General features: G+C 43.7%; 1 protein-coding gene and 1 long non-coding RNA gene across 13 annotated transcripts in view; one reads left to right on the top strand and one right to left on the bottom strand.

Annotated features, from left to right (window-relative positions):
* The window catches only part of SGCD (sarcoglycan delta), a 511,873-nt gene that overhangs the window by 294,005 nt on the left and 193,085 nt on the right, over positions 1-24,783 (top strand). For 4 of the 11 annotated variants that reach the window (XR_005583592.1, XM_039484141.1, XM_039484131.1 and 1 more), the window contains exon 1: positions 13,334-13,354. The exons of 6 other annotated variants lie outside the window; for them this stretch is intronic. The gene's annotated coding sequence lies outside the window, so the exon portion shown is untranslated. Of the gene's footprint in view, positions 1-13,333; positions 13,355-24,783 lie in introns of those variants that run through there. One more of the 11 variants, XM_039484142.1, reaches the window with a different exon arrangement.
* LOC120370068 lies at positions 3,035-24,773 on the bottom strand. 2 transcript variants are annotated; one of them, XR_005583593.1, is made up of 4 exons: positions 24,647-24,773; positions 16,730-16,781; positions 12,443-12,540; positions 3,035-3,263 (listed from the first exon to the last, which is right to left on the bottom strand). It is a non-coding gene; the product is annotated as an uncharacterized LOC120370068 (long non-coding RNA). The 2 variants fall into 2 exon arrangements; XR_005583594.1 differs by lacking the exon at positions 12,443-12,540.

Here is a 24,783-nt window from a genome sequence, read left to right as displayed (position 1 = left end):
TGTGTTATCAGAGTTTTAACTGAAAATAAAGTGAACAAAAAACATTTTACAGGGTTTGGGGTTTTTTTTTTTAATGAGGGGGGGATTTTAAAAGTGGCAGCTGCCCATTCGGGATTCTGCTGCTTAGTTTATAATTACACTCCTGAGTTTAGAGACTAACACATTTATTTGAGCATAAGCTTTCGTGGGCTAGAACCCACTTCTCTAAGGTGCCACAAGTACTCCTGTTCTTTTTGCTCATACAGACTAACACGGCTACCACTCTGACTCCTGAGCTTGGGAATTTCATGAGTTTCACCTGCAACGTGAAAATTGGTATCTTGCTTGTCATTCTCTACAAGCTGCAGAAAATAATATTTCAGGTGCATTTGGGCTGGGATATTTAGAAGTGTTAAGTGCGTAAAGTGTTGCCAACTTTCATGATTTGATTGCAGCTCTCTGTTTTTCTTACAACCTTAGTGGCTGGTATCAAAAGATTGCATGGAAATCTCAGCCTTTCTTTAAAAATAATTAATTCTCTAGCCCTCATGGCTATGGAGAAAAGCTTGAAAAATGCAGAGTGAGTGCATCCCAAAAGCCAAGAAACCTGGAGGCAAATAAAAAGAATCCACATTTATTTATTATTTTAATATCTCATGATTTTTACTTCAGTCTCATGATTTTTTGGGGGCGGGTCTGTACTTGTGGTTTTTGAGTGCTTGGGATAGACAGCTGTCGTAAATGTCTGAAAAATTAAGACACTGAGGATTCAGCTAGTGCAGAGTAGAGCTGCCTGAACTGATTAGTGGAGCAAGTTGACCTAAGCAGTCTATCCCTGAAACTTGTGGACTGCAGTGGTTTCACATTTGCTTCTGGGTGCAATTCTAAGTGTGAATTTTAGTCTATACTAAAGCAACCGATATTTGGAGATTGGCTGTGTACCGAGACTGTGCTCTCTCCTATGCATCACCGTGACTGCTGAGATCAGCTGGGATGCATCTGTGGACCATCCCTAGATCCGCACCCTAACGATGGAATTTGCTCCCACTAATGGCAGCGTAGGAGGCCACGAGCAGGTTTCAGGGGGGTCGCCCAGCAGAGCCAGTGTTAGACTCGCTGGGGCCGAAGGCAGAAAACCAAAGCCCCACGGCATGGGGCTGAAGCCAAAGCCTGAGCAATGTAGCTTCATGGGAGCCCCTGTGGTGTGGGGCCCCCGGCGATTGCCCTGTTTGCTTCCTAACGCCGGCCCAGGCTTTTATATGCCGAAAACCAGTTATTGTGGCACAGGGTGGGCCAGGGAGTTTTTATCGCATGTTGGGCACACTCGGAAAGAAAAAGTTTGAGAACCCCTGGCCCAGCAGACTGTGTTAACATCTTGTCCTTAATGGATACATAAGAGGCCTGGGCACTGGGTGTCCACGCATGTTATTACATAATAAGGCTCTATTGAAAAGGAAATGTATCCGCCATTTTGTCTGGAGCACCCGCTAATTTTTCCCCGTGGTTGCTCCAGCCCCGGAGCACCCATGAAATCGGCGCCTGTACTCACTGCCTGTGTTGCTCACCCAGGTGTGCACATGAGACAAGCACGGGATCAAATGTGCTCAGATGCAGTTCAATTATCTCCTATTATTACACAGTCACCTTTCTTTAATGAGCAGCTTTCACCCAGCAAGCAGTGTCAAGCCCACCAGCCACGTACCAATTACCTTCCAGCCATCTGCTCTTCCGCATTCTATTTTCCCTTGCCTAGAAGCTCAGATTTTTTTTTTTAAGAGAAGAGGGGAAAAAATCAACCTTAAATGTGATGCCATGTATCTAGTTTGACAGTATTTACACAGTCAGTTTAAATGGTGCGTTACAATCACTGCAGATGGAAAGCCTCTCGTGGAGGTTTTAAAGTAGATTGTGACGGGTGTTTCTGAGAGTGCATGGGGGAGGGGTAGAGTGCAAGCAGTTCCCGCTCCCTCCCATGACACACATTTGTGGCTTGTGAGTGCAACCCAAGTGTAGTCCAAACATTCAGAAGTCAGACAAAAATAACTCCAGTTTGGCTTAAAAATCATGAGATTTTAAAATGGCCAATCTCGTGATTTTCTTGTGACTTGACTCATGATTTTTTGAATGCCCGAGGTGAGCAACCCTGTGACTGTGGCCAAGATTTTCAAAAGTGCCAAGTGATTTTCTGTTACCAACTTGAGACACCTTAAAGGGACTTGATTTTCAAAGGATTGTTGCTCAGGCTCCTTTAAGGTGTATCTTGGGGCACACAGTCACTTCTGAAAAAGCAACAGAGAGTCCTGTGGCACCTTATAGACTAACAGGCCACTTCTGACTGGCCTGTATTAGGAAAATATTTGATGATGTTTTTTACTGTTCAGTTATAACTTACTGCCAGTTTTCTACCTTAAAGAAATGGGCCACTTCACTTTGAATGGCCCCTTAGAATATTTGCTAACAACTTATGCTAAATTATCTGTTCGAGCTTTTAGCTGCGACCTTTCCCAGGCCTGAGGAAGAGCTCAGTGTAGCTTGAAAGCTTCTCTCTTTCACCAACAGAGTTTGGTCCAACAAAAGATATTACCCCACCCAGCTTGTCTACCTTAAAGTAATGCTGTTAAGTTACATTTGGCCCCAAATTTAGGTTTTGCAATAACAAGCTTTTGGAAATCTAAGCTGACTGGATATATTTCCAGTAAAGAAAGAAAAATTCCAATGGGAACTTTTCCCCCACAAACCTAAAAACATTCCCCAATCGTTTTGAAGGTGCCTGCTAATCTGAAAGTGAAATTGACTAGAAACAGACTATTAACAATGGGAATCTGTTTTATCTACATTTGTTTCCCAAGCTGTCAGATGCATAAAAAAACCCCACTAAAAAACAATGAGCATAGGGCAGATAGAGAAATATAAATTTGACAGTATCTCTTTAATTTCCTCTTGCAGTGATGTGAAAATTCAGCCACCGAATAATCTGTGGCCCGTAGATGTTTTTTCTTCTTCTGGAATTAGAATGATTCAGACATAACCTCTACTTTCTTTTAAGCTTTTGTATGTAGTTGCTGAGCCATTTTATTCTGTGCAATAACTGCAGCAGCAGCTGGAGGGCTGAGTTTTAGGGAATGGAAGCTTTAGGAGTAGTTCATAACACATAAAGTCAGGCAAACTCTGAAGAACATTACGTGATAGCTAGAGGTCTATGGAGATGGTCTGTGGAAGCCTGTGTTGGTTGCCCAAGGGTTTGAGTGCTTCTCTGAGTTATCCATGAATACATTTTCCTGTGTCTGTGAAAGAGAAAAAACATGAGTGAAACCCTTTCTGCTGGAAAACCTTTCCTTCTCGTGTGAGTAGTAGTGTCAGACAGGTGTATTTGTCAATAGTGTACTAATTCTGGTTTCTATGTGAAGAAAGTAGAAGGTTATAAGAGGTTGCTGTGGTTAGAATAAACTAGAATATATGGCATTTCAGGCTTTGAAAACAAATTCTGCAGCATAATAAAGAGAATGTTTTATCTTTTCTTCATTCCCCTGCTGTTTTCCATGTACTGCCTAAGTTGATTTCTTTATTGTGCTTTGCAAGTTATAGTAAAACATTTCCTTTTAGTAACCAGTTGAGATTACACAAATGTGTAAGAAAACATAGTAACAGTCACAATTTTACTTAGGATACATTTATAAATAATTTTTAGAGGGTTAACAACGATTAACAGATGTTTTAATACATGGTTAATTGATCGTGTTAGAGTCCAACAAGTCAATGTGTTGCTTATCATCATCTTAGTACATGTGCCCATAACCTATTATCATGCATACTATTCATATCTTTAATATGCTTGTAACCTCTATTAACCCTTTGTAAGTGTTTCATAAATGGAGCCTTAATACAAAGTGTATCCAAAATAATTATAGGCAGACATGCATTACAATCTTACTTCGTCACACATAACGGCCTTCCTCCCAAACTAAAGCTAGGAGGTAAATGTATTTTATGCTAACTCTCTTACTTCAAATTCTAGGAATGCAAGGGTCATTCCCTTGCCTTCTGCTTGCTTGTTGTTAAATATATCCATCATGTGCTATATACTGTTATAAATCTAGTTAAGGGAAACAAATTAATCCTTGTTCCTGGAACCCCAGCTCCTTATTTTAATTTCCCCTGCTCCGATTTCTTTTACCCTCCTCCTTTCTCTCTTCTCTGTTGTCATCTTAAACCTCTTCCTCCCGTGCTTTTGTCTTCTCTCTGCCCACCACCCTTACTTTGTCTGCCAGTGGTTCCTCCTGTGTCTCTCTTTCTCTGTATTTTCTTTCCTCTTTTATATCCCCTTCCCCAACTCTCACGCTTGGTTCGACTGTAAAAGTTCTGCTATAATGCAAATGATATTAGTAATTAAGGTTGTCATGGGAGCCTTTGTATTAGCTCACTTTTTGCGTGTTCAAAAATACCGTGTATTGCCTCGATGTACTTTTTTGCATTTGTGTTTTGAAAACATGAATAATATTAAACAAAGATCAGAAGCGCTGGGGAAAATTCATCTTAGTTACACTGGTGTATCCCAGTTAACTTCAATGTGCAAGTGTAACCAAGAGGAGAATTTCACCCTGTGTGAGTATGAAACCCAGCTGTTAAGACTGTGAATGGCTATAGGAAGTGGGCTTGAGCCAGCAAAGAGTCTGTTTTCCAGCCTGAGCTATTGGTGGCAGCAGAGAAAAATAATAATATTGTGGTGTTATTGTCACAGAAAAGGCAAGTCTTGAAGGATGGACTAGCTATAGTAGTATCATTCTTTGTCATTTGCCTGACGTCTTCAAGGGAAAACTGTCCTGAATTTAAAATATAACGTAGCATTTCTATTTCCTCTGAGTTGCTTGCTGCGGGGAAAATTACATGGACTTCCTTCTTCAGTTTGCTGGCATATGGAAGTACAGTGTGTTGGAGGATCCCGGTCTGAGTGACATAGAGCAGAGCAGTTATTTGAATTTGATGGGACCTGTGGTCAAACCTGTGAACTTTTGAGATATTTGAAAAAGGGGCTGGCATTGTTATCTTGACAGAGGACCAGTTTTGTTTCCTGTGGAAGCATTGTCCAGACTGAATTAGAACATGAGTCATGACCAAAGTTGCAGTTATCCATTCTTAGTGTTTGCAAACATTACAGTATAAGTTTCTCAGTGTTTTAGTTAGTGAGTGCTTAACTCTTACGCTATTTAGCTGGCCTCATTTTCCCAAAGACTGAAGTTTCCACTGAGATGGCACACTGGTATTTTCAGTGTTTTATTGGGAAGTGGCTGATGATGCGTCAGCAGAGAGAGACATTCTTGAGACTCCCATTAGAGATTTGTTTATTCTTTCCTTCATTTAATTAATAGGTATTTTTCAGGGCCACTAGTTTTCTTTAGGGTACATCTATTCTACATGCCGGATTGGCAGGTAGTGTTTGATATATCGGGGATCGGTTTATGACGTCTCGTCTGGACGCGATAAATCGATCCTCGAATCGATGCCCGTACGCCACCTTGGCAGGAGCAGTAAGTGTAGTTGACGGGGGCGCTGCAGCAGTCGACTCGCCGCCGTGAGGACGGCCAGGTAAGTCGAACTAAGATACTTCGACTTCAGCTACGCAAATAGCATAGCTGAAGTTGTGTCTTAGTTCGAACCCCACCCCTAGTGTAGACCAGCCCTTAGTATAGATTCATAGATTTTAAGGCTAGAAGGCACCATTGTGATTATCTAGTCTGGCTCTATACAGCACAGACCATAGAACATCCTTAAAATAATTCCTAGAACAGATCTTTTAGAGATTTTAAAATTGCCAGTGATGGAGAATCCACCACAACCCTTGGTAAATTGTTCCAATGGTTAATTACTTTCACCGTTAAAAATGTATGCCAAATTTTCAGTCTGAATTTGCCTAGCTTGAAATTCCACCCATTGGACCATGTTATTCCTTTCTCCGCTAGACTGAAAAGCCCATTATTAAATATATGTTCCCCATGTAGGTACTTATAGCCTGTAACCAAGTCACCCCTTACCCTTCTTTTTATTAAGCTAAATAGATTGAGCTGCTTTAGTCTATCACTATAAGGCAGGTTCTCCAATCCTTTAATCATTCTCATGGCTCTTCTCTGAACCCTCTCTACATGGGGCCCTGATATGTTTGAACAGCACCTACCACAATGGGGTCCAAACTGGATTAGGTGTCTTGGTGCTACCACACTATAAATATTAAATAATAATAATAATAAAAATACATTTTAAAAAACCAATGATTCCTGCGGCGTTACAGTTTTGAAAAAGGTTCTTCTTTTCCAGCAAATTTAGACTGAAGTATGTGGCAGACACAATTGTAGATTGCTTAGTCTCATTTGCTGTGCCATCGATTTTGCCAGCCTCGAATTTTCAAAGCAGCAAAAGCAAGATACAAATCATTGGAAAGTAGAGAACTCCGGGCGTTTTGCACATGTCCCAGTCCCACATACTCTTGTGATATGAAGCGATAATTTTCCCATGGGGCGAACAGTGGAAAAATGTGAGATTCTTTCAAGTGTTCATGCTGTTATTTTAACACTGAGGATTTAATTCAATTTTTAGCATGGTTCAATTTAGTTAAGGCAATTAAGGTGTATGTACCACCTCTGCTTCCATGCCCGTTGTAGCCAACTGGCATCTCATTGCACAGTACTTAATCCCAGCTCAGGCATGCCTGTATTTCAGACTTTTTGGAGAGACTGAAGAATAATGTCTCTCAGTTATACTACTAAGCTCCTTTTGTTGTGCAGCAGGAAACAGACAAAGTTGAGTTTGTTAATCATGTGCTTCTAATCCCACATTCAATCATAAGCATAATAGTAGCATTATGTATTTTATGTTCTCCTGACTTCACCTTAATCAGTCTTCTTCTCGGTGCTTGATTGGCAATTTTGTGATATCAAATGGAATCCCAGTGAGTTAGGGAAAAGAGCTCTGAAACTAATGTTTGTTCAGTTTAAAAGCACCTTTACTGTGGTGTGTACCTTTTGTATCTATGCATCTCTGCATGACCTACTTGCTTTTGATATACTGTCTGCAAGGTCAGTTTTTTCAAGCAAAAACAATGGTTAGATGTAGAATTAATTTCTACTTTTGTTTTAATTAATACTGATTTTAGCTATTCCTACATTTTTAATTATCCGAGCATGAACTCCTGCAGAAACTGAGCTCTAAAATGAAAAATCTGTTGGTTAAATTTAATATTACAAAGCTATGTATACACACACCCCGTACGTTATTACATTTAAGTAATTAAAGTTCAAAGATGCGAACTAGAGATGCCACGTCAAATATGATGACATGTCAACTGAGCTATGCTGTGAGAATGATGCAGTTGAAAGAAGATTATATTCAGAGCTGCTTTATAATATTGGGAATGATTAAGAAGTTATAGGCTGGATATTTGAAAGTGCTCATCATTTCATGACTGGAGCTAGATTTTCAAATGTGGTATTCATGGTTGCAGGGCTAGCTTTTCCTCTGTGCCTTTTCTCTGAATGATCCCAGCCCCCTCAGGTGTCAGGCCGTGTGCCTTTATCTATCCCAGGGTAGAATTCTGCAATTCTCCACTCTTAGACCAGGACCCGGCTGCAGTACCCCGTGTATAGTGGACGATTATCACCCTGCAGGTCTGACTGGATTTTGGGCATCTGCATTTCCTCCTTTCATACCTTTGACCAGTGATAGTGACCAACAGCCCCCTAAAAACAATAATTGGGCATGAAAGAAAAAAGCGAACTAAACATCATGAATACAGCAGCTGAATAGATGGGGGACACTCTAGCCATACACCTATTAAGTTGGTTGTACACCTGAAAAGAATGGGGCATGGGGTGAGGGTCTTTGCTCTGTGTTATGCAGGAGGCCAGGGTGGATGTTCACAGTGGTCCTTTCTGGCTTTAAAAATCTGTAGCTATAAGGAAGGTTGGAAGGCAGACACAATCTCCCTGCTTCCAAGGAGCAGCCACTTTAAGAATAGAAATGATTTTGTCAAATACTAAAATAAAACCCTCAGCAAAATATACACAATATGGGAAAAGGCTGCATTCATCCTTGCAGTACCCTTACCTACTTGAGTGACATCACTGTGGAGATGAATTTGCTCTCATGTCTGTGTGGGGCTTCAAAGCAACCTTTTGACTTCAGTTTATAGGTAGCCCATTGAAAACTTCATGGGACGCACCCACACCCCGTGCCAAGTTCTCTCTGGTCGGAGTCTTACTCTGTCTCCCCTTGAAATCAGAGTTCGTAGTGGCTGTGGCCTTCTAGAACTGCCTCCGCTATTCCAGAGTGCACTGAGTGTGGGAGAATGTGCCAACTCTGACCCCACCCAGTGCACAAGTGCTGCAAATTCTGCCTTACGTGCAATACTAAGGACGGGCAGCAACACACTGAGGCGTCTGCAGACTGTACCCAGGAAGGGTGCTCTTGTGGTTAAAGCGCTGAACTGGGTCTCTGGAGACTTGGGCTCAGTTCCCAGCTTTGACACAGACTCTCTGGGTAACTGTGGACAAATCACTTAGAGGCCCAATTTTTAAAGGTATTTAGGTGTCTAAAAGTAAAGATGGGCCCCTCATGGAAGTTCCTCAGCACCTAATTTCCATGGAAGGCAATGGGCATTAGGCACCCACGTGCTTTTGAAAGTGCTGCTTGTGTTGCAGCGGGGTGGTGCGGTAGGGGCTTTTGCCTAGCTGGGAGGGGGTTCTTGGGGCTTCAGCCCTGCAGGGCGCATCTGCCAGGGCTCGGGGCTTCAGCAGGAGCAGGGATGAAGCCCCAACCCACGATTCCAACAGGTGTGCTCCGGCTCTCGGACGTCTGAAGTGTGTCATATGTGGCTTGGAAGGCCAGTAAGTTTGGCCAGCCCTGGTCCAAAGGATGTGTCGGGGGGGCAGGGGGTGGCAGGAGAAGGGGGTTGTGGATGTAACGCACATCACTCCAGTAATAAAGGGAGATATACCCATCTCCTAGAGCTGGAAGGGACCTTGAAAGGTCATTGAGTCCAGCGCCCCCTGCCTTCACTAGCAGGACCAATTTTTGCCCCAGATCCCTAAGTGGCCCCCTCAAGGATTGAGCTCACAACCCTGGGTTTAGCAGGCCAATGCTCAAACCACTGAGCTATCCCTCCCTGGTGGTTGTATTATGCCTTCGGGCCACAGCCTGCTAGTGTAGCAGACCATTTGGCTTGGGGAACCCTTCCAAAGCAGTGTTCAGTGCAAACCAGGTGAAGCTGAGAACCTGGCCCAGTGAGAGGGTGGTATGGGGTGGTGTAGCCACTGAGGTTGTGAGTCAGAGCCAATAGCTTCTTAATGTGCATCCTGTTGTTCCTTGTTGGTAGCAAAAGGTAAAGGGGGGGAAAATGAAAACTCATTGCTGTAAGGGAGGCTTTGCTTCCAGCTCCCACTACCAAACCCTTACTACCTGCAGTCCTTTTTTGAAATAGACAGAAAATAAATTGCTGCTGTCAAACATTTTATATGCACTTGCAGAATATTCATCTAAGAAGCAACAAAAGGCATCAGAGGAATATGATCAGAGCTCATTTTTCTTATCAAGTCAAGAGGAAGTAATGCCAAGATCAGTGACAGCAAAGGATTTTTGACATCATGGAAATTCTTCTCAAAGCACTTTGCCAGCTAACTCAAACCCAGTGTGATTTCTCTCACTTTGAATCAATAGCAACTTCTTGCACTGCTGCAGTTTCTTTATTAGTGACTATTCAGAACAGCTTCATCATTTGAATCTTTGCATTGAAGAAGCAGACAGAGTGCTAGCTAAATTTATTTCATGTCTGTCCTTCTGAAGCATCAGCTCAGGAGGAAGAAAAGTATTTTGCCAATGCATTCATGTCTAGATTCTTTGCTAAGATATTTGGTGTGCTTGATTACTTTGGGGAGTTTCCTAACAAGTACTTAAAAAACTATTCACCTGGGTGAAATCTCATTGGATTGAAACTCCCTCTCTGAGGAACACAGGTTCCAGTGTCCAATGCTGCGTATGGACTATTACTGAAGGCATCATGACTGCTACATTTTTCTACACATTTTGGCACTGATCCTGCACAGACTTAAGCTTATGTGTAACTTTACACACACAAGCAGTCCTATTGACTTAATCTTCCTCTCTGCATTGCTGTCAAGGATGAGAACTCAGCAACAATCATAGAGCATCTTCTATCATTTAATTATTATGAAATTACAGTCTTATGTCAAAAATACTATGGATGTGTTGGCTGATGTGATAAACTTCAGGTAAATATGTGGCATGCAAAGCCTAGGCATAAATATACAGCTTGATAGTATTTTGGAAAGAGTAGACCCATTTTATGTTCCATAAAGAGACAATCCTTGCCTTCTAATTAGTTTATTTTGAAATTAGTTAAATTTACTTAATGATATTTTTTGTTTGATCATAAACACTATTTGTTGTTAAAAGGAACAGGTGTGGATTTTTTTTCAGCTAATCATGCAAATTTGCATGTAGGAAGATGGGAGGATTTATGCAGTTATTTTTTCGAGTGTTAATAAATTCAAACAGGATGGTTATTAAAAACGGATCACTGAGGCAGATATTTAGCTTTTATCTTTAGGGTATGAAATAGAACCAATAGATGTCACTGTACTAATTAAGTTCAAGTATCAGCTCATCAGCAGGGGTAAATGGCTATAGTCCCACTGAAATCAACACAGCGTCACACCAGCTGAGGATCCGACCTTGTGATTTGGTTTAGCAAAATACCCTAAACAAATAGACTGGGGATTTATGGGTAATTTTGGCAGCAGCATGGCCTGGTGGATAGAGCTGGACTCAGAGTCTAGAGACCTGGATTTTAATCCTGCTTCTGCTGTTGTGACTTTGGGCAAGTCACTTCATATCTCTTGCCCCTCTCACCCTTTTTCTGTCTTGTCTATTTAGACCAGAGGTAGGCGACCTATGGCACGGGTGCCGAAGGCGGCATGCGAGCTGATTTTCAGTGGCACTCACACTGCCCGAGTCCTGGCCACTGGTCTGGGGGGCTCTGCATTTTAATTTAGTTTTAAATGAATCTTCTTCAACATTTTAAAAACCTTATTTACTTTACATACAACAATAGTTTAGTTATATATTATAGACTTATAGAACGAGACCTTCTAAAAACGTTAAAATGTATGACTGGCACGCGAAACCTTAAATCAGAGTGAATAAGTGAAGACTCGGCACAGCACTTCCAAAAGGTTGCCAACCCCTGATTTAGACTGTAAATAAGGACAGGGATTCACTTTCACTTCAGCCATGTCCTCACTACACAGTTAACCTGGGCTTTTACAGGGACTCTTAAAGCCATCCACACACACCATCCTCTGACATGGAGTTAGCAGTGCTTTAAGCCTGGGCTAGCTGACCCGACTGGAGCATTGGTTAGAGCCTCAGCGCTGCTTTCACTCAGACTGGAACTTGCCCATTTTGCAGTGAGAATGCAGCTAAAATCCCGTGAGTACTGATAATCCTCCCATGTCTTTCCCCAATCCGCCGCCCCGCCCTGCCCAGGAGGACACACAGATTCTCTCACAATGTACACAATTGACTGGGGAAGAATCCTGGAGCATCTCAGCACAAGGAACTATGGGATATGCCCCCCCCACACACACACACACAGATGAGTGCAGAAACAGTGAGGATACAGTCACACGGGGAAGGCTTTGGTGTTCACTCACGCTTGGGCTAATCTGACCCGAGTTACCTGTGCAGTGATGGCTTACTCTGTGTGTTTGTACAGTACCTAGCACGCTGGGGCTTTGATCTTGGTTGGAGCCTCTAGCCGCTATTATTATGTAATAATAATTGTACGAATGAACAGATTTCAAATCAAAATTATTCCAAAGTTGTTTTGTGGGCAAAGACACATGATTCTAAATATCCCTGAAGAGGAATGTATCTGTTTATGGAAGATTTCCCACTCCCCACATTTAAAAGTACTTGATAGCTACGTGCTAAATTTGACAGCTATAGGAGGTTAATTCCATATCAGGAGTGTACACATGCCAAACATGTTAAACGTCAGAGAGCTTTAGGGTGAGTTTCACCACTGTGGAATTGGTGTGAGGTCAGAATCAGGCCCAGCGATGGTACCTCTTTGCAAAGTGCTTAGGAATCCATAGATGACAGGCCCACCAGGATGAAGTATTCATTTTACTATGTGCTCTGATGCTATGAATAAGGAGACACAGCAAAGTAATTATTGCTTTGAAGCATGTAGGTTTCTCCTGCTGTTTCTGGGACATGTCGTGACATATTAAATAAATCCTGAGCGCACAAAAGCACGTCTAATGCATGTGTTTGTTTCTATTGATTTGTTTTTGGAGTCGTCAGGCACTATAACTTTACCAGCCCCTGTCATATCGTACACAGTTACTGGGATGCTGGTGATAGCGGGCTGCTAACGGTTATAGAAATAACTCACTTGTGGTAATGCAGGGCATGGAAATTCTGACCATCAAGGCTGGTTCTTATGCTTTCTGGACAGGCCTGTTACCCTTTGAAAGATTTGCAGTGGAGTTTCTGCAGTAAAATAATAAAAACAGGTAAGTGAATGGGGGCACAAGCCTGGCAGATAGTTTGTATCAGATGAAAAACCTGCAAAACTCTGGCAGTGTTCCAGAAAATACTCAATGTGGTGTTCCCTGCACCCGCCACTTCCTTTCTTTTGAAGGCCTAACAGCCTGTGTGGTTTCTGTGAAGGCAGCGGAACTCTTTGCTGTTTTGTTACAGTGAATGGATTTAACCTCTCTGTGGTTGTGCGGACGGGAGTTGTACAGTCAATGCAGTGCTGTTTTGGTTTTTTTATTTCTGTGATGATGAATAGCCAGAGTGCTAGTTAAGTGAGAATGGTCAGTGAGGCTGATGTGAGAACAGGCCAGTGCTATTTCAGGCCAGTAGTTCAGATACTCATTTACTACTCTATTGAGAAACTCTCAACCTCTGGCCTTCTCAAGCAGTAGGTGCTGCTGCAGACGTTACATGGCATCGTGGCGGCACAGTAGGTTACCTATTACTTAAATTTCAGCGTCCTTTAAAAAATGTTTCATAAGCAATAGTGAATAAATGCCCCACATTGATTTCATCTACGCATCTCTTCCGTAAGGCAGAATGATGCAAACCATTAAGCCATTCATTAGATTAACTTTGTATTTGGCAAGTGGTTTAGTGGGAAAGGGATTTAGTTTAACACTTTGGAATATAACTGCATCTTATTTCCTTAGAGCGTGCGGGAAGTTTACTCCCAAGCCACCGTACCATTTAAACGATGTGACCTGAGATGGACAGGCATTTCCGAATGATTAGAGGATGCCATGCAGGACTTTTAATTACCAGGGTAAAACTGCAATATTTCTATGGGCTAGATTGTGATTTTAGGTACAGCGCTGCTCCAAGGGGTGGTATGTCAGTGGCACCAGCCCAGGGAAGCCTGAGGAGACATTGCTCCCTGTTATACTGCAGGTAATGTTAACTCTTGAAAAGGAACGGCTTACTTGCCTTTGCGCCTGCTACTCTGCCCAACGAGTGCTTGGGTGGAGGAGCCAGTGCTTCATAGAATATCAGGGTTGGAAGGGACCTCAGGAGGTCATCTAGTCCAACCCCCAGCTATCCCCAGCCCTGCTTGCCTTCTCCTCACCTATTTCTCCCATTGGAGAGTATCTGGAGCACCTGGGGGGTTATTTTTAGCATTAAGGGCAGGGCATGACATGCGTCACTGCTGTTCACAGTGGTTGGCAGCGATGAAAATTGCAAAGCAGCCAAACCTGGAGAGGTTTCCACCTGTATTGTGCATTTGGTTACAGTAGGAATAAAGCCCAGATGTAAAGATGAACTTTGTATTTATCCACAGAAGTTTGTTAAGGAGTTAAAGTGCATCTGTTCTTCCAGAGCCATAATAAAGATTTCTGCAGTCTCGTATAGGAGAAGGTTGCTGGAGTGTGAACCACTGTGCTCGTAGACAATCCATGATTATAATTATAGGCTCTCCTACGAGAAAGAAGCTTAGAAGAAAAAGAAAATTGCAAGGACTGAATAGTGAATTGAATCTTAAATCTTTAGAGGAAGAGAAGGGAATACACACATTCCACTTCAACTATTGGCTTGAAACCATATATTCTTCTTCATATTCAGATCCATTGATCTTTACCAGGGGTCTTTAGTTAACACAGAGATTTGGGGCAGTACCAGACCTGTCCATCACTGGAGTGAAGACTAACGGTCGAATTTTTAAAGATATTTAGTTGATTAACTCCCATTGATTTCAATGGGAGTCAGGTGCCAGAATACCTTTTAAAAATCTGGCCATAAGCCCCTCCCGCTGATGAGAGAGAGAGTTTTTTCCCCTCCACCTCTGCCTGGGAAGGGCCCGGAGCTCATTGCCATAACACTACATCTGCAAGACCCTGTGTAACGTGTGTCACGCTGGAGCTAAAGTCTGCAGCAGTCTGGTGCGGTGGGCTGGAAGAGCTGTGGCAGCTTTATTTATAACTTTTAAACAAGACAGAGACTGACTTTGAATTAGAACAAAGAGTCTGGTTGCTGTGGTAGATCTCCTTAGGCAGGGAGGGTCCTGGTTGATCCTCCACTCCAGGAAAGCTCAATCCTCTCCCCAGCTTGGTAGGGGGAGAAAGCTTCCATCCCTGCACACCCTCCACATCAAGGGCAAACTCAGCGGCAGCAAAGTGGAGCCTCAATCCAATAGCATCATCCCTCTTAACAGAAAGATATGGATAACTGAAGACAGACCCTCTTTGAATCCCCAGATCATTCACAAGACACGCATCTTCTTTGCCCGTCTCAAGGGTCTCTGTTCCTAGCAAACCCCAAAAGCTGCCATTCTGACTCTTCTAATTGACAGAACTGCTAAGGTTCTGCCACACAGAAAAGATCCCCTAACTCGGGGGCCAGTAGGTCATCCAGAACCTGGAAGGCAAAATTTATCTGCCTGGAGTTTGAGAAAGAACAGTTACAGCAGAAGAGAAAAGGATTCTCCATTCCAGTGATTTCCATGCTATGGGACATTGTGCCAATGGAAAACACTCCTCCATTTGGTTGGATTTTAAACACAGATTCAGGGATCAACAGAGCTGATGCAGATCTGTAAGGATTGGTGAGATTCTGGAATTTTTGCCCAGTGGTGTCTCCATGACCTTCAAGGTAAACACCCTGAGAATATATCCCTCGCCCCTATTCAGAGTTCTGGAATCATCGAGACCAGGCAAGATTTCCCCTCAGCCAGTCATCGAAAGGTTTCTTAGAGCACTGCCTTTGTTCTCCACTGGGCCCCAGGGGACATTGGTCTAGTTTGATGATCCTGTCAAGTGCCCTTTTAAGGCTTTCTTCTCAGTCTCTTTTTACTGAGACTTGATATATTATCTTGAGAGGCACCACAGTATCCGCCCTTTCCTCTATACCTGTATAGAGCCATGAGATGTGCTATGTACCACTGCAGGTGTCTAATCTCCTCTTACTGACGAGTTGCGGGGTGGTGGCAGAGGAGAAGAATCTGCAACATTTGGCCAAAAGGTGTGTATCACTCAGTTAGTGGCACTGTTGTCTCCTTGCCGCAGGGTCTGGATTACAAACCCCACACCTGGTGGGGTACTGACCTCATGGCCAGTGGCTGACACTGCAGCGGGAAGACGGTTTGGGGGATGCCAATGCTCATTTAGCAGAGTGTTCCCCTTTCTACTAGACACACTGCACCACGGTCAGTTCTGCTCATCTCAAGTAGCTATCAAGAAGGCAGTGAAAGATTCCATGGTATTATCTGCAAGTCGTGGCCTCCAGGATGATGTACCCGAGCTCATTAAACTAGATGGCAGCGTCCGAGGCAGTCTGTGGGCTAACAGATTGTCTAGTTACTGTTCTACCAATATCTCACTAATTGCTTAGTAAAAATACAGAGATGCTGCTTACGAAGGGTGCTCTGTAGAACCAAATTCTCTTGCATCAGATGGTCTCCTATCCCATGATATAATACAAGTACAGAGAGTAACAGAAACAAGCAGAGCTTTCTTTCCCAACAGAATAAAAATAATGAGGAGTGGAAGGGAAATGATTGTGCTATAAACAGACTGCTAGTTTGACCAGCGACTGTACCTGCATTACTTTTAGGTAGCATGACATGTCTGTACTCAGAAAGAGGAGCATGATGGTACCAGCAGGGAAACCGAACCTTTCACCCCTGGAAGATAATTATTTCAGGCCAAGGTGGAGATTTTTCTTCATCAGGGCAGTATATCAGAATGAAGCTTGTAGAGCAGCTGCATGCATTTAACCTGATTTCTGAATGAACAAAGGCCAGGGCTGCTCAGATAAGGGTAACAAGTATGGGAAACATTCAGACTTTAATAGAAGAATAATTATTGTCCTTGCCAACAGAATATTTGCTCTTACATCTGTATAATATTAATCTTGAAGGTCTCTTTTTTTTGCATTTCTCATGACAGCCCTGCTAAGAATAGAGGGAGGGATGGGTAAGGTTGTGTGTCTGTGTATGGGGACATGCCTTCTGTTTAAAAATGTAAATGAAGACATTTCATACTATTGATGTCATCTAGAATGTAAGAAAGTCCCATGCCATCGCACGGAACAGGACTTTCTAATGGTAATATTGCCTTGAAAATTACAGCCTACATAGTCTGAGAATGATTCAGGGTAATTACATTAGTGTTGCTGGAGAAATGAAAAGGAACACTTTCCATATTACCTAATAACAAGCTCTGCTGGTCTGTACGCCTTAAATTATTTCCATGAAGAACCTGCAAATGATAGAAATCATCAGACTAATTAGCAGGTGTGGGTTGGTGGGGGCGGAGTGTATTGCATGACAATCTGTGTTTGGCTGAAGGGGCAGTCAGCTACTGGGGAAATAGCCATGGTGAGACATGATGCAGAGGTTTTCTGATTAGTGAAGCTATGATCTATAAATGAGTTCAGGGAATTCACAGGTCCTCGACCTGGAGAATCGCCTAACACAAGTACTTTGGGTCAGCATGTATAACACTGAACATTGTCCATGTTATTGGCAGGTTACACCTGGGAAGCCGAGTCAGAAATCTCCCCTGCCTCCAGCCCTTCTCCATGCAGGAAATGAAAACTCTGTGGGTGTGTCTATATTGCAAGAAAACAAGCGTGACTGGCCCATTCCAGCGGGCTCAGGCAGCGGAGCGATCACATTGCAGTATAGACATTTGGGGTCAGGCTGGAGCCTGGGCTCTGGGACCCTCCCCCATGTGGGGTCCCATAACCCAGGCTCCAGCCCAAACCCAAACATTTACACTGCAATGTTATAGCCCCGCGAGCCCAAGTCAGCTGATATGGGCCAGCCGTGGCTTTTCATTACAATGTAGACATACCTCACCATACCCACTGCCTCCTCTCGTGGCTTCTAATCCACCTCGGGTGCCTGTCTGACAGTGGGAGCAGGAGTGCAGAAGGGTCCTCTGTCACATCCAGGCATTTGGCAGCAAGTGTGCAGTAATGGCAAGGACCTGATAATTCTCCAAACGCTGAGTGCCAATGCGCTAAATCTCTGTCTGCCTAACACCTGGGAACGTGATGCTTGTTTTGTGTCAGCAGGGTGTGGTGCTTCATCACAGATCAGAGATGGGAGGATTTGTACCTTTCGGATCCACTTTCACTGGGTTGTCCCCAGGCGTTAGGGCAAACCATGCCGTTCAGAGCCTCACCTCTCTGCATACTGGGCCAGCTTCCATCTAAATCTGGGGGAAATCCATTGGCTCCAGTAACAAAGTTGAGGTCATTGGAGTTACTCTGGATTTACCAAGGTGTAACTGGGGGCAGAATCTGCCCCACAGTCCTCTTTTAAGATTTCAGTTTTTGTTCCTCTCAGAATGGCTCTGCTGGAGGGTCTGTTATTTTAACAGTATTATAGAAGCCACTCAGACTACTGGACGAACTCAGCGTTACTGTCAGCACTGCTTTTAAGATGTCTAATTCTGTGGACCCATTTTTACCCTGTCTCGGTTTAGCTGTCAGCCTGCTACTGTGTGTTAACTACAGATGGGGACAAATTGCAAAAATCAGATCCAGATCCAGAATGCTTTGAAGTCGGGGGATAGGTAAGGCTGGGATTGTCATGTATGCCTTGTACACGGCAGGTTGCAGGGCTGCTACTCGCAGGTGAGGCTTCTTTACCAGATATGGGCTGGTAACAGAGCTTCCTTCCAGGAGAGAGAGAGAGGCACCGCAAGGCAGGGAGGGTCTCAGAGCCCGGGCTCCACCCCGAGCCCAAACATCTACACTGAAGGTGTTAGCCGTATTCCCCAAGCCAGCTGACCAGGGCTCTGAGACTCAATGCCAGGGTTTTTATCTCAGTGTAGAGGTACCCCAAGGTGCTTTAACGCTAAGGCATGTTGTACACACCACCACCGAGAGGCTGAATAGTATAATACAGTTTAGCATTCCACTACGGGGATCTTCTGTCACGTGCATATCCCGATACAGTGGGGCTGCCCAGGTGGCTATCACAGGGCCAGAAAGCTCCGCACCGCCCGGGATCGAGCCCCTGTGTATCTTCCCCTGCGGTTGAGTTACAGGGAATAAACAGTACCTCAGATTTCTAGAGAGTGCTTTCTCCTTTTCTCCCCTCTGACCCTTTTGGCCGCCCAGCCAGGCAGAGTCAAATCCCTGGTTTTGGTTCCCTGGTGACCTGTGCCCTCACTTAATTATAGCCTGTGATCCCTTGGATCTCACAGGAGTCACTTTACTCGTTATAAAATCGCATCCTTTCCCGCCTCCTTCGTCCCCCAACCCCATCACACATACAGGTTTTTCTCCGATGAGTTTCTCTCTATCTCCTATGAAATATCCACTGGATATTTTACAGACTACTGCCCATTGGTCATGCTGACCAATATTGTCTTGTATTCCCCCTTCTTGTCTGTGTGTAACCACCTGTTGTCTCTTGTCTTGTACTTAGATTAGAAGCTCTTTGGGGCAGGGACTGCCATCTCAATGGTCTCAAGTTGCAGTGGGGGAGGTTTAGGCTGGATAGTAGGAAAAATCTTTTCACTAGTGTTAGCCAAAAGGGCTCGTTCCCCCCGGAGCTTACCTAATTGCACCAAGGAGGCACGGAATACAGGAAGACGAGTACCACTCCCTTTATTGATCGGTCAGCTGAGCGGGTGCTCTCATCGGCTAGTGCCAGAAGAGAGAGACACCTTACAAGGCCGAACAGGCCCCTTTTATAACCAGTAACAAACAACTTAGCCTACATCCTTCTACGTCATTTGGCTGACCTATAAAACCTGTAAATGTATCTGTAGGGGATAATAGGATACACAGGATACATTTATCATTCTAAGGGGGAAACAAGATACATCTGTTGACCCTTTGTACTAAATGCTTTGGAGACATACATGGGAAAACAGTTGCATACACTTGGGGAGCCAAACAAGCTGATAAACAAATAGCTGAAATAGGTAGATACACATCCTTTGTTCTATTGAGTTCTTCAAGCTTTCCAACACTAGGAGGGTGGTGAAGCACTGGAATGGGTTCCCTAGGGAGGTGGTGGAATCTCCTTCCTTAGAGGTTTTTAAGGTCAGGCTTGACAAAGCTCTGGCTGGGATGATTTTGTTGGGGATTGGTCCTCCCTTGAGCAGGGGGTTGGGCTAGATACCTCCTGAGGTCCCTTCCAACCCTGATATTCTATGATTCTATGATCTCTTTTGTTCTGTTTGTACAGCATCTAGCGCAGCAGAGTCCCAGACCATGAGTAGGGCTCCTAAGTGCTACAGTGATACAAATAATAAAGAATACTAATGAAGGCCTGCTATTGTAATAATTGCCATTGGGTAAACAAGGATGGGGACCCTGTATTTTTTTCTGATTACTTCCTCCCTGAGCACTGCTGGGAGAAGTCCTTTCACAGAGCCAATATAATCTCCTTTCTTTTGGTTGCTATCCCTGACCAAAAGAGTTATCTTATCAGAGAGCTCATCTACATTACCTCTGAATTTAAAGAGACCGGGCTCTGTCAATCCTAGACTTTTATCCTACATGAATTCATATATCAAGTATGAATAATTGTCACACATCTGTAACTAAGATCCAAGCCTGCAACTGCTTATGAAGACATTAAAACCAAGATAAAAATGTGTGAGAAATTACCTTTTCTCCTCATTCTCATATTTTGAAATAGTTAATGGGTTAATACTTATGAATATTCAGAGGATGGGAAAAAACTAGAGATTGCTGAATTATCTAATTCCAAATTTAAAAATGCTGTGCTGATTTCTTCCTCCACCTCAGGTGCATACACACTGTAGCTCAGCTGGCAGGTGCTTTCTTTCTGATTTGTTGTGGTTTTTATATGAAAGCTTTTGGAATGTCTCAATGAGGCATTGGAAACCTCACTCTTTGAAACTGTCAGAGCACGAGAGCTGTGTGTGTAGGGGGCAGGGTAGTGGTGGTGGTATGCAGATAGGTATTATCCATTAAGCTGAATTAATTGTGTACTTATATATCAGTGGCAAGTACTGAAGAATGTGGTTTCAGCTACCACTGGATAACACTGTGAGCCTGACTACAGGTCAAGCTTAAATGCAACAAACTTTAAGTAAAAGTTTCCTATTTCCTTTCTCCTTTTACGAGTATTCTAAACCTGTTGTGTTCTGGTTCCAGCCAATTTTGTGCCTGATTTTGGCCTTACACTGAGGAACATTTTAATACACAAATGGTCCCATTGAAGACAAAGGTGCCACTTGTGGAGCAAGGTGCTACCCAGTATGAATAAAGGAGGCATATTCTTGCCTCCTATCAGTAACACACACTATTGTGGACCTTACATGGATAACTTTAGTGCAGCAGCCAGAGCTTCTGTGAATTGCCAGGTAGCAAAGCTATGCCATAAAAAATGGAAATCCTGACGCATTTTGATCTCTGATTTCTAGGATACTGGAGCTTTTATATTTATTTATTTATTTCTGATATTTCAAAGATCTCCAGTGTTCTTTGAGTCCTCCAAGCCCTGTCAGCACTGAGAAATAATGGTAGGTATGTAGATAATTATGTCAATATAATCTCAAGTTTATGCTTCACAGTTCATAGAGCTTAGGTAGCATTGGAGGGAACACAAAGGACGGCTCAATAATTATAAACCTAAGTGCCTGTAAGCCGCAGTACTGAGGCTTGAAAACATTTGAACATAATGTGTACAAATGAGAAGGGATGAAAACAACTCCGGCAAAATGGCTGGGCTCCAAGGATCTTTTTATGTGTTTCTTGATGACAAAATAGTTAGACGGAAACGCAATTCACATTCAGATGCCCTTAAGTACCAATGAGGTTTGTGTGATGCCTCACAGCTTTCATGTCAATATTTATACACTTGGCCTACTAATTATACCATTGGAAAAAAAAGAGAGGCAATATTAATGCCGTCAACCCTCCATGTCTATACTTGCCATCATGCCATTAACGCAGAAAATATGCTATAATTAGGAATTATGGTGTGACAGACTGACCGTATCCTGGACTAACCTTACAAAATTAAGATAAGCTTTACAGAATTATTGTATTTGGTTTAACACCTTTGGTGTCCAGTGTATTAAAAATGCAATTGCTTCTGTGTTATTGTAGGATTATCTATAACTTTTCTAGGGATTTGATTGATGTAAATGTTAGGAATTTGCAAGAACTGGGACAATATGTAGGAAGTGGGTTTCTTGGGAGGTGCTTGTAAGGCCTTTGGAAACTATGCTTTGTGGAGAGACTCATTGTCTGCTAATTATGTACTCCTGGAAACTTCAGATCAAAGATCCTGGAACTGTATAAAGGGTGGACTACACTTTTCCTGTGTGTGCTAGTTCTCAACTGAGACTGTTATGAGCTTATGACCACAAAAGAAACCTCTTTGGGTGTATAAGAGACTTGCCTGCCAGGGCCCGGGCTGAAGACGGTTTGGGGGGAATTTCCAGTAAGCTTAGTAGTATGCGTGTAGGTTCTTTTATTGTTTTTAATGTTTTCTCTGTAGTGCTTATACCCTAAGAATAAATATAATGGCCTAGGAAGTGCTGTGTGGTAACTTATAACCACTGACTTTTACTCTGTTGTTAGTCTCTGAGGAGAAGGAAAGAGAAGCCTGCTTAGGCAGCCTGTCTTTTGCTGGGAAAATCACAGTATAGTCAAGGAACTGTGCAGCGTGGAGATACCCTGATCAGGAGGGAGCGCAACACGTGTCTCTAGAACATAAAAATGGCCACACTGGATCAGACCAAAGGTCCATCTAGCCCAGTGTCCTGTCTTCCAACAGTGACCAATGCCAGGTGCCCCAGAGGGAATGAACAGAACAGGGAATCATCAAGTGATCCATCCTATCGCCCATTCTCAGCTTCTGGCAAACAGAGGCTAGGGACACCATCCCTGCCCATCCTGGCTAATAGCCATTGATGGACCTATCCTCCATGAACTTATCTAGTTTTTTTTGGAATCTTGTTATAGTCTTGGCCTTCACAACATCCTCTGGCAAGGAGTTCCACAGGTTGACTGTGCATTGTGTGGAAAAAAATACTTCCTTTTGTTTGTTTTAACCTGCTGCCTATTAATGTCATTTGGTGATCCCTAGTTCTTGTTTTATGAAAAGGAGTAACTAATGCTTCCTTATTTACTATTATATCAATATCCTCATTTAATATGAGGCACTCTAGTTCATCGATCTTATTATTTAGACTGCATTCTCTTTTTACTCCTGCAGCTCATTGCTTTGTTGATGTTTTGTTTTTAATCAGGGGGTGTTTATGGCTTTAAAAAATGTTTAGTGTATCTTCCCCCCGCACACACACACACTGCCTCGCAAAACTCCCATTAGCTGTTCCTGTTCACTGGCTCCTCTGGTCGATTTGGGGCTGGGGGAGTGTGGGGATAGGGCACAGGCTCTGGGAGGGAGTTTGGGGGCTCGGAGAGTGTGGGGATGGGGTGCAGGCTCTGGGAGGGAATTTGGGTGCTGAGGGAGTGCGGGGATGGGGTGCAGGCTCTGGGAGGGTGTTTGGGAGCAGGAAGGGGGTCTGTGCGGGGGTGCAGGCTCTGGGAGGGGGTCGGGGGTGCAGCGCTTACCTGGGGCTCCAAAGCAAGGTGGGCCTCCACGCGCTTCTGCCCCCGGAGTGTCCCATTGGCCGCAGGGGTGCTTGGGGCAGGGGCAGTGCACAGAGGCACAGCCCCACCCCGCCCTGCCCCTGGGCCGCAGAGGGGGGCCGGCAGCCACTGGAACGAGCAGGGAGACTTCACTCAGCTTTGCTGCGCTGCCGAGGCCCCTGAGTGGGGCGGCAAGTGCCTGGGGGTGGCAGGTGGGCCCAAGGGAGAGACCCGACCCCAAAACTGCTGGAGCCCCGCGGGCCACATTGGGGAGGCTTGCGGGCCGGGAGTTCGAGACCTCTGTGCTAGAGCCTTGCTATTCACTGAGGCCCGGATCCAGCAAAGCACTTAAGCGCATGCTTAAATTTAAGCACATAAGAAGTCCCATTGAAAGTTAGTCACCATGTTTAAGTATGTTGTTTACTGGGGGTCCAGGTGAGATAGGATAGAAGGCAAAGGAGTGGTTTAGTCTGACAATCACTTTTTCAAGTGTCTGATATTCCAGTATAACAAAATATCTACATTATCTGAATCTGCAGTTCATTTTATTCTATTTTAGTTTGTTTATGCTAACAGATACCTGGGGTTTTACAGCGGTGGTGGTGGTTTGTTATTGGCTGGAGGCCCTGAAAGAGGATATCATTGTGTCCATTGCAGAAAGTTATAGGAGACTCTCCTTTAGCTGGAATGATAGTGCTTCCTATTTTGGATTGAAGAGACTGTGATTCATACTCTATCAGGAGTTGAATCCTTACAAGCTGTGCAAATAAGAATAAAATGCTATTGCTATCGGTAACACTTAGGACAGCTGTATCCTTTTTGCTCAGCTTAGTGTTGTGCAAGTTCATGCAGACTGAAGGATTTTTTTCACTTTGGGCCAGAACCTGCTGGTCTTACTCATGCTAAGAGACAAGTGGTGCCGTTGAAATCAGTGGGATTAAGGTACCGAGGGTTGCAGAATCTGTTCTATGTATGTAGACTGCACAGCGCGTTTGAAAATGCAATATCTGGTTTAAACTGCTTTGTTTGGAGAAGTTACTTAATGGGAACGTTGGAGCCAAATGATGCCATCTTGCAGAAAGTGACAGCATGGGCCCAGTCCCACTTCCACTCAAGACACTGGGAGCGGGCCCGGTTATTGTAACGTCAGCGGTCTTTTAAAGCACTGCGGACAGATGTGATCCTGCAGGTAACTCCCAGGGAGGTTTTGCAAGATCCTGCTTACAGGGTCCTTCCTGAATGATGAACAAGTCCTTACTGTGGACCTGATCCAAAGCCCACTGAAGTCAGTGGACTTTCCATTGGCTGCAATGGGCGTTGGATCAGGCCGTATACAAACCGCTCACTTACAAGGTTTGTATACGTTTGACTCTTGACTGTGTTTAAGTCTCATATAAACACTCCAGCCGGACTACGCGCCTCAGTAACTCACAGAAAAGAATAAACTGGTGTACATGGTTTTGAAAGAGAACGTGAAGGGAAAAAATATTACTCTCTCTCTTTAACTGTCTCTTTTCTGTATTGTTACCTTGACAACTCTGCTGCTGTTTTTCATCTTTGGTGGGACTTAACTGTGGTGAAAGAGGGGGACATCCATGTATGTTTCCACATCTACTCCAGTCTCCTTCACAGGCACGTGTCAATTCCAGGGCATCTAAAGCAACA

Source organism: Mauremys reevesii, linkage group 8 (assembly GCF_016161935.1).
Source record: "Mauremys reevesii isolate NIE-2019 linkage group 8, ASM1616193v1, whole genome shotgun sequence".
NCBI lineage: Eukaryota > Metazoa > Chordata > Testudines > Geoemydidae > Mauremys > Mauremys reevesii.
This window is presented reverse-complemented; position numbering and strand designations above follow the sequence as displayed.